At 41.7% G+C, this 9,688-nt stretch overlaps 1 non-coding gene across 1 annotated transcript; it reads left to right on the forward strand.

Moving 5' to 3' along the window:
• Window positions 1–1,325: 1,325 nt before the first annotated feature.
• LOC138780629 (U2 spliceosomal RNA) lies at window positions 1,326–1,507 on the forward strand. Its single transcript, XR_011361344.1, has one exon. It is a non-coding gene; the product is annotated as a U2 spliceosomal RNA (small nuclear RNA).
• The last annotated feature ends 8,181 nt before the right edge of the window (window positions 1,508–9,688 follow it).

Here is a 9,688-nt window from a genome sequence, read left to right on the forward strand (position 1 = left end):
AATGGAAAGGTCTGCACCTCTTCGGTGCTTTTTGGTCTGACTCCTAGTTTTGGGTTAGAAATACTTTGGTTATCCAGTGGACCCAGAGGGGGAGATGTAGTAAGGTTGCACACCAGGGAGAAGATGCAGATTCTTGCCTTCTCCCTGGCGCACACCAGCCGTAACCCCCGCTAGCCTGAAGGACGTACAGGGGGGGCACCTAATTTATCAAGGTTTATGCCTGGAAACAGGAGCAAACAAGGCAAAAGTCCACACCTGCTCCGGAGCAGGTGTAGAGTTTTGTGCAATGCCTATGCCAGGAGCAGGGCCAGATGGCTGTACTTAGTAAATCCGTCTGGGGAAAAGGGTGTACAAGTACGCCAGTCTTAATAAATATCCCCCAAAGTGTTGAAAGGGAACCTCACATTTAATTGCATTTTTTTTTTTTTGCAAAGTAATTTTTTATCATTACTAAATGTATGGCACATATAAAAAATATATACTAAACATCAATTCATGCAATTAACCCTTGTAAAGTGCAGTTCAGCAGATTCTTGTGCTGCTATTTATTTATCTTATAGTTTCACCGAAACCAACCTATGAGGTTTAGTGGCTTTTGGGCAGCTGATTCTGCTCTCAGGATTTCCCCAAGTCAAGCTGTGGAGTCTACAGACAGGAAGCTGAAGCAACGAGCGCCTGACCAGAGTTTCCTCTTGAAATAGCATAAAGGAGATGATTAATGGAAATCAATGTGAATCTACAATCAGTTACATTATGTTCCTGTAAGATCTCCTGAGATTACCATTCATTTGTGTATCACAGGTGGCTTAGTGGAATAATACATGTATCCCCAGCACTGCAGCCTGGAGGTAGGAATGGTTATGGGGGTGCAGTGATTGCTAGCTCAGAGGACAACTGTGATCTGCTGCAGCTTCTAAAGGTATTCAGAAAAATGGTGCTATGGGGCTGGACAATATAGTAAGGGCCTGGTACAGAAAGCGATCAAGGGCGGTCTGAGGCCTGTGTCTACTCCACTGTGATGACAGTGGTTAAAGGGGTTATCCAGTTAGGTAAAATATATCTTGAATCATCCCCGCTCCCGGAGACTAACAATTCATTCCATAAATGTTATTATCTTTTCAGTCTCTTTTCCCTAGTCCTGAGCTGCTGCTTTCTGCTAAAGACACAAAAAACTGTGTGTGAACTGTTCTCTCCGTTTTCACCCCCTCCCTTTTGAGACAGCTGATGTAAACAAGTCCCTGGCAGGCTGTATCTGCAACTCTGTAGCTTCTTTGTAATTCTGGGAGGGTTAATCTGAGGTGAAGTTACTGATAAACTCCCTGTGATTAATTGTCCCGGCAATAAAAAGTTGCAGATGGGTATCTGTTCTTATCAGTTTAATATGTCATATGTCCTCTATCTGGGGACATATATTGATTGAATTTTTTGAACAGGGAACTGGAGGGAGCTTTGTCCTCTCCAGGCATTAACCTGGTGTTGCAGTGCTTTCAGGTTCAGTGCAAAAAACTAAAACAAAGTTGCAGATGGGGACTTGTTTACATAAGCTGTCTACGAAGGGAGGAGGGGGTTGAGAGCAGACAGACTGAACAGCTCATATACAGTTTTCTATGTCTTTAGCAGAAAGCAGCAGCTCAGAACTGGGGGTAGAGGACAGAAAAAATAAAGACATGTATGGAATGAATTGTTAGTCTCCAGGAGGGGGGATTATACAATATATATTTTACCTAACCAGATAACCCCTTTTAATGTCCTGGGGGTGAATATTGTTTGTTAAGTGTAGAATCGAGCACCACTGGGTTATGGATAAGGTGGGTAAATAATCTGAGAGGTGACTTGTGTTATTGGGCATCATGGGCTTAGTAACTTGTATTATAGGTCCCTATTATATGGGATACTATAACTGTAGGCACTGTGGCAAAAACATTAGTCAGGGGGATTGGCTACTATTTACACTCGCCATACGTAATTTGATTCAGACTCACAAGTACCAGGGATTGGTTTGTATTTATACTGAGCTACCGGGCATATATTGATATACCAGTGCATTATTGAATGTCTTGACACATGATGATTTTTTATGTTTATGATTTTAAAATAAGATATAAAGATATATTTTATACTAAAAGCCTTTTTTTTTTTCCTTTTCTGTGTAAAATATTTACGCAAGGCTTCCATACATTGATTGGGTGACAGCAAAGTATTGCTATAGTTTAGCCAAATTAGAAGGGGTTGTATTTGTAACTGTTTGTGAACCCACAGAGACTACTGTGTCTAATTTTGAGGAACTATCGCTTTTATTTTTTAGAAACTGTGATTGTCTTGGTGTGCATTATAACTGCTATTATACAGTATATGCAGTGCTGTTATATTGCCGGTACCACTGCACTATTTTATGTACAATAATGGACAGGCTATGCACTACAGTTGGTGTTATAAGTGTTTTTTATTGTGTTTAGGGCGTTTGATATCAGCCATAGTGCACATCTCCACCCTTCACCTCCAATCTGATCATCTTACATTAGCCTCTAGGCAAATGTCTCACTGCCCATAGGTGTCATTGGCATTGCCTATTTATGTGGCATGTACTCCTATAGGATACTGTATATATTACTGTGTTGCGCTGCTTATCTTCTCCTGCAAAAAGCCAATTGAGGAAGACAAACATATGCAATTTTATGCATAAAACCTTCATTTTTAACTTTATAGCTGTGTTTTACATTTCTGTATGTTTTTACTTATATAAAAAATTTTTCTTAGTAAAGAATGTAGTGAAAGTCAGTTCAAATCCTGTTATTGCGTATGCCTGAAAATAAAAAACAGATGTGAAACTTATGGGAATTTAAGTCTTCCCATCCACGCTAAACCCAACATTTAAGTTCGGTAGACACTACTTAGCTGATTGCCAACCATTCAGGCTAATTGTTTAGTGTGACATATTGGACAGCGACCTGCTGAGTTCTTCTGTGTGAGAAATCTTCGGCTGACCCTTGACTTTCTGCAGTTTGGAAAGCCATTGACATGCACAAGGATTGGCCACACTATAATCAGTGGTGCAGATGCCTGTGTTTTCCACGTGGGATCTGCAGAAAATATGTCACTTATTTTGTGGATTGAAACTGACATTAAAACCTGGCCCAGAAACTAGGATAAAAAATACTTCCTGCCAGACTTGGGCATGGTTCATGAATCAAGAACCAGACAAGTCTCTAAGTATGTGCAGACTTGACCGCTGCTTCCTCCATTGCCTGGGGGGTGGGGGTGCTGAAGAAAGCTGAATGTTATACGCAAGCTAAAGACAGTAGATAGAAGATAATGGGGGTCTTCTGCCGGCACTCCTATTACACGGAGTGATGGTAGCAGATTGTTGCCATCTGCATTGTTGGTCTTTCAATATGTTAAAAGACAACGATCAGCCGACATTAAGCATGTATTACACAAAGCGATCATTGGCCGTAACGGACGATAATTGGCTGAAGACGCCCGATAATTGCTTTGTGTAATAGGGCCTTTAGTGGCAGGGGCACAGGGGCAGCATGAACTGTAAACACAGCCCTGTATGTAGATGGGATTGTGCATTGGAGGCCAATTGTCATCTGACTTTGTTTCAGCTTAGAATCCGTACCAAAATCGGGATCAAGTGTGACAGATTATTTACAGTATGAGGGGGCATATTATCCTATATACAGTATCTTTTATTCAAGAAGCTAACCCTTACCACTTCCACATTGGTTGACCAGTTCTAACCTCTTTCTTCACTATTTTCACTTTCTAGTCGTCTATCAATGCTGGGAAAAGAGACAAAAAAAATGAGAACAACAACGGACAAGACACTGTGAATTTTGGCTGGGGATAGATGTGGCTTGAGATTTGTAAGTAGAAATTATTTACAAGTGTGTATAACTTTGACATGTCAATTCTTTGGGCGGATTCTGCGAAAGGAATCCTATAGAAGTCAATGGGGGCTTAAATTCTGCTTGAAGTCTGCTTGCGTTCTGCTTGCATTCCACTTGTATTCCACTCAAATTCTACCAGGACTGAAAAGGCGAGGAATTTCAAGCAGAACACTTTCCTCTTCAATTCTTCAATAATTCCTCAGTGTGCACATACCCATACGGTGTCAGGGGATAAAGCCGAAGAAGCTATTGCATTGGCCTCTTAGGTCTACATGTGGTAGGCAGGAGCTGGTGGGAAAGGGGCTGTAGGCAGGAACTGCTCCCCTCACTTATTCACAGCTCTTGGGATGCTCAATCTCCCTCATGAAATACAGTAGGGACACCCCTTGGCTATACTGCTTCCCGGGAGATGTTGATACTGTGTTGTGATGCTGACAGAGAGGATGGAAATAGTAGTTTAGGGTCAGCTTAGGGTATTAGCCCACCCAACAGTCTATGACATCATGGCATAATTCAGGACCCTAGGCACACTATATTTTGTGTCTGAATGCAGGTGTGTCCATGATGGTAGGTTCAACCAGACTTGGGCATACAAGACTTAAAGGACAAGTGCCATGAAAAACTTTCCCAGTAATTGAAGCACATTACAAAGTTATATAACTCTGTAATCACCTATCTGCTTCAATCACCTATCCGCCTCCCTTCCCTGTCTTTTCCCCCCTCCACCCCCCACCAGGAAGTGTCCTAACTCACACAGACCTGATTACTGTCGTCCGTAGACCGGAGCAGTGTGATGCGGGCCCCATCGCTAGAATGGGGGAAGTAAGTGGATATTGGTGCTTTCATCCACCCCCTCGCCAAACATGGTGAAAAAAGGCCTCCCTTTAACCCCTTAAGGACAGAGCCTGAAATGGCCTTAAGGACAGAGACAAATTTTATGAATATGACCTGTGTCACTTTATTCATTAATAACTTCGGGATGCTTTTACCTATCCGTCTGATTCTGAGATTGTTTTCTCGTGACATATGTTACTTTACATTTCTGGTAAAATGGAGTCGATATAACGAGTCTTTATGAAAAACACCAAAATAATGTGAAAAAAAGCATTTTTCCAACTTTGAAACCTTTCTGCTTATACAGAAAATGGTTATGCCACATAAATTATATATTAAATAGCATTAGCAACATGTCTACTTTATGTTGATAGCTTTTATTAAACTATATTTCATTGTTTTAGACAATAGGAAGCTTAAAACATTAGCAGCAATTTTCCAAATTTTCAGTAAAATTTCAAAATCAGATATTTTTAAGGACCTGTTCAGGTTCAAAGTGTATTTGAGGGGACTGTATGTTAGAAAGCCCCACAAAGCACCCAATTTCAGAAACTGCAACCCCCAAAAGCACAAGCTCTGCAAAAGCACATCCAGAAAGTTTTTTTTAACCCTTTAGGGGAGTCACAGAAATAAAAGATAAGTGTGTAAGAAATTTGAAAATTTTTATTTTCTGTGCAGAGATTTTATTGTAATCCAATATTTTTCATAATTATAAACCTATTAGCAGAGAAATGCACCCCAATATTGATTGCCCCGTTTCTGCAATTTATAGAAAAACCCCATATGTGGCCCTATTGCGCTATTTGACGCAACCACAAGCCTCAGATACAAGGGAGCGCCTAGTGAATTTCAACGCCTCCGTTATATTTTGTCATTTTTGACCGTACCACTTCAGGTTGGCAGAGGCTCTGGGGTGCCAAAAACCTCAAAAGCACCCCTAAAGGGACACCATTTAGAAAACTACACCCCTCAAGGAATGTAACAAGGGGTGCGGTGAACATTTGGACCCCACAGGTGCTTCACAGATTTTCAGAACAATGTGGTGTTAAAGGGGTAGTGCGGCGGTAAAAAATTATTCCCAGAATAACACACATATACAACTTTGTAATGTATGTTATGTCTGTGAATGGGCCCCTTCCCCGTGTCCCACCACCCCCACCCGTATACCCGGGTTACGTGGCTGAGCAGCTGATGACGCGGCCGGCACTCGGGAAGATCGAAGGTATTCGGGCCGGCCGGCCAAAGATGACGTTTGGCACAAGATGGCGGACGCGTGTTGGCACAGATCAGGTATGTATAATGCACTACACTTCCGGGTACATGGGTGGGGGTGGTGGGACACGGGGAAGGGGGCCATTCACAGACATAACATACATTACAAAGTACGCTGAAAACACCTTGGGGGCCATCTTTATACGGGCATTGGTATATGGGGTATGTAAATGTGTAGTGGTGTAGTGTAAAACTTTATTTCATGTAGCGTGGTGTAGTGTAGTGTTTTTTACGTGTTTTTGTGACAGTAAGAAAAAATATCCCTACGCCAAGAAAGAAGCAGCTGATAAATGCCGCACTTATGTGTGGCACTTATCAGCAGACAGTGGCGGTAGGATATAGGGGGGGGGGGGAAATGCCCCTACGCCAAAAAGGAGGAGTTGCTGATCAGTGGCGCACTTAAGGGCGATGCTGATCAGCACTCAGCGGCGTTAGGGCGCAAAAAAAGAAAAAAAATGGGAAAAAAAAATAAAAAAAATCTTTTTAAACCAAAGCAACTGATCAGTGAATGATATTCACTGATCAGCTGCTAGGGGGCAGTAGAGCGAAGCTGCCGGAGATTGCCGAGGCCCGCCGAACCCGAGCGATTACGAAGATTTACGACGCTGGACGACCAAACCCGGAAGTGACCCGAAGAAGACGCGAGGATGGCGCGGACCGCAGATCGTCACTCCGGACGCCCAGATCAGGTGAGTATGGTACACCTGCACCACACACACCTGTTCTGCACCCCTCAGCTACCTAGCTGAGGGGTGCAGAACCAGGCAAAACTGTTTTTTTACAGTATCGTGGGGGTGGCATCGGCGCCATCTTTCTTGGGGACACTTATGGCGATTGGTGCTATCTCGGACAGCACCAATTGCCATTGCTTTCCGGGTCACCGATAACCCGGAAAGCTGTTTTTAGCTGCTATATGCTGATCTGTATTGATCAGCATATAGCAGCGATCGTCGGCATGGGAGAGGTTAATCACCCCCCGTGCCGACGAGCAGAGATGGCCTGCTATACATTATAGCAGGCCATCTTCCCCGACCACTGTGTGTGAACACACAGCGATCGGGGAAACATCGGGCGTAAGTATACGCCTGTTTGCGTTAAAGCCCACCCTGCGGGGGCATATACTTACGCCCGATGTCGTTAAGGGGTTAAAGGGGATATCCAGCAAAAATCTTTTTCTTTTAAATCAACTGGTTTTAGAAAGGTATAGATTTGTATTTTACTCCTATTTAAAAATCTAAAGTCTTCCCATACTTATCAGCTGCTGTATGTCCTGCAGGAAATGTTTTCTTTTCAGTCTGACGTAATGCTCTCTGCTGCCACCCCTGTCCGAGAGAGGAACTGTCCACAGTAGGAAAGGTTTTCTATGAGAATTTGCTGCTGCTCTGGACAGTTTCTGTCTCGGACAGAGGTGGCAGCAGAGAGCACTGTGTCAGACTGAAAAGAAAACAACATTTCCTGCAGGACATACAGCAGCTGATAAGTATGGGAAGACTTGAGATTTTAAAATAAAAGTAAATTACAAATCTGAAATCAGTTGATTTGAAATAAAAAGATTTTCACTGGACAACCCCTTTAAACTGCCAATAGGTCCAACAATGCTGCAATATACCTAAATACAAGTCCAGGAGACAGGAGTTTTAATTTTACTTGCTTTAGCTTTAGGATATTTTTATACAGTAATATCCACAACAAATGTGGATTTATTGAGGATCTTGACTTCCCCATTTAACTCAGTGGGGAAAATCCACAGTAGATCTAAAGCACTTGCTCAGTGTAAATTGGAATACAGAAAATGTTATGTTCTGATATTGTCCAGATTTGTTTTTTACAGCTTGCACACAAGATCTCTAAATCCAGTCTATATAGCTGTTACTGTAAAATAATCCATTGTCCATTGTTATTTTGCATACCACAGCTAAATACAGTATAAAGATTAAACAATGCAATAAATACAACACACTTGTATATTGGCTCTGTTCACCGTGTAGTAGTTGGACCTGGCACTGCCTTACAGGCTTGGTGGTCGCCCAGCAGGATAATATTTGTAGACTCTGTAGTCCAGCAGGCTCACCACCATAGTCATACAGAATTTACAGAACTTTTTTCTAGTTATCTGTTATGATCTGGTAGGCGTCATATAATGCTATAGTAATAAGAAAAAAATTGATCATAGAGAATACACAGGTCAGTTTCCTTTACAAAAATACTTTTTTTGTGTTGTCTTCTGTACTGTGTGGTTTTCAAAGAGTTTTTTTTTAGCCCCTTGCCTCTTCAGCCTGTTTTGGCCTTAAAGCGTAACTGTCATGTTTTTTTTTATTGCAGAAATCAGTAGTATAAGCGATTTTAAGAAACTCTATAATTGGTTTCATCAGCCAAAAAAGCCTCCTTCTGTACTCAAGAAGCAATCTCCCAGCCTCCCCCCCTGACTTCTTATCTGTGCATTATCAGGCAAACACGTCTTCATTACATAGAAGCCAGTGAAGACGGGCTCTGCTCTCTCCATTGTAAGCCTATGAAGGGGGGAGGGGCCGAGGGAGATGAGGGAGCAGCAAGAGGTGACATGAAGGTCAGCTGTTTGTAGACTCTCAGGGCACCTAAAACGCTAAATTCAGGTGTCAGAAAGGTCAGTGCTTATCTATGAACTTACTGAGAGAAGATTGCAGGGTGTTGTGCTGTGCAGGACTGCTCCGTGCTCAGTCACTCCTAACAGCCCCTCCCCTCTCCATAGCCACATAATGGAGACAGAAATCCTGCTTCATCTGATGTGAGGGGGGAGGCTGGGAGATTGCTTTTTCAGTACAGAAGGAAACTCTTTTAGTACATAAAACCTATTACAGAGTTTCTTAAAATCGCTTGTACTGTTGATATTTAATGTTTTCAGAAAAATGACCCTGAAATGACAGTTACGCTTTAATGCCCGGGGCCTATTTTTCAAATCTGACCTGTCTCTCTTTATGTAGTAATAACTCTGCGATGCTTTTAACTATGGCGGTTATTCTGAGATTGTTTATTTGTGACATATTCCTCTTTATGTTTGTGGTGTACTTTGGTTGATACACTCAGTAGCTTTTTGTAAAAAATAAAACACATTTGCGCAAAAATTAGAAAAATTTACATTTCTTTATATTCAAAATTCTCTTTCCCTAAGAAAGAAAGTCATGCCACATCAACTAATTATCACTGCAACATCTACAACATGTCTACTTTATGGTGACGTCATTTGGTGAAAATCCTTTTACTTATTAGGATGTTAGAGGGCTTAGAAATTTTGCAGCAATTTTTCAAATTTTATGAAAATTTCAATTCTGATTTTATTAGGGACCGGTTCATTTCTAAAGTGGATTTTTGGGGCCTGTATGTTTGTTCCCCCCATAAACCCCTCCATTGTAAAAGCTGCACCCCTCAAAGTATTCAAAGTAACATTTCACAAGTTTATTAACCCTTTAGGTGTGTTCATTTTTTTTTGGCAGATATTCTATTTTAATTACATTTTTTCCTCTAACACAGCAAATACTAACTGAGAAATACCACTCACTATTTATTCCTCTTAATCCACTGTTTCTATAAATCCCCCATATGTGGCCGCAGTGCGTCACCTGACTCAACCACAGGCTGCAGACATGACAGAGGCCTGGTGAATTTTGGGGCCTTTTTTTATTTCAGTTTTTTTTAGCCATTATACCATGTCA

The sequence above is a fragment of the Dendropsophus ebraccatus genome, chromosome 1 (genome assembly GCF_027789765.1).
Source record: "Dendropsophus ebraccatus isolate aDenEbr1 chromosome 1, aDenEbr1.pat, whole genome shotgun sequence".
NCBI lineage: Eukaryota > Metazoa > Chordata > Amphibia > Anura > Hylidae > Dendropsophus > Dendropsophus ebraccatus.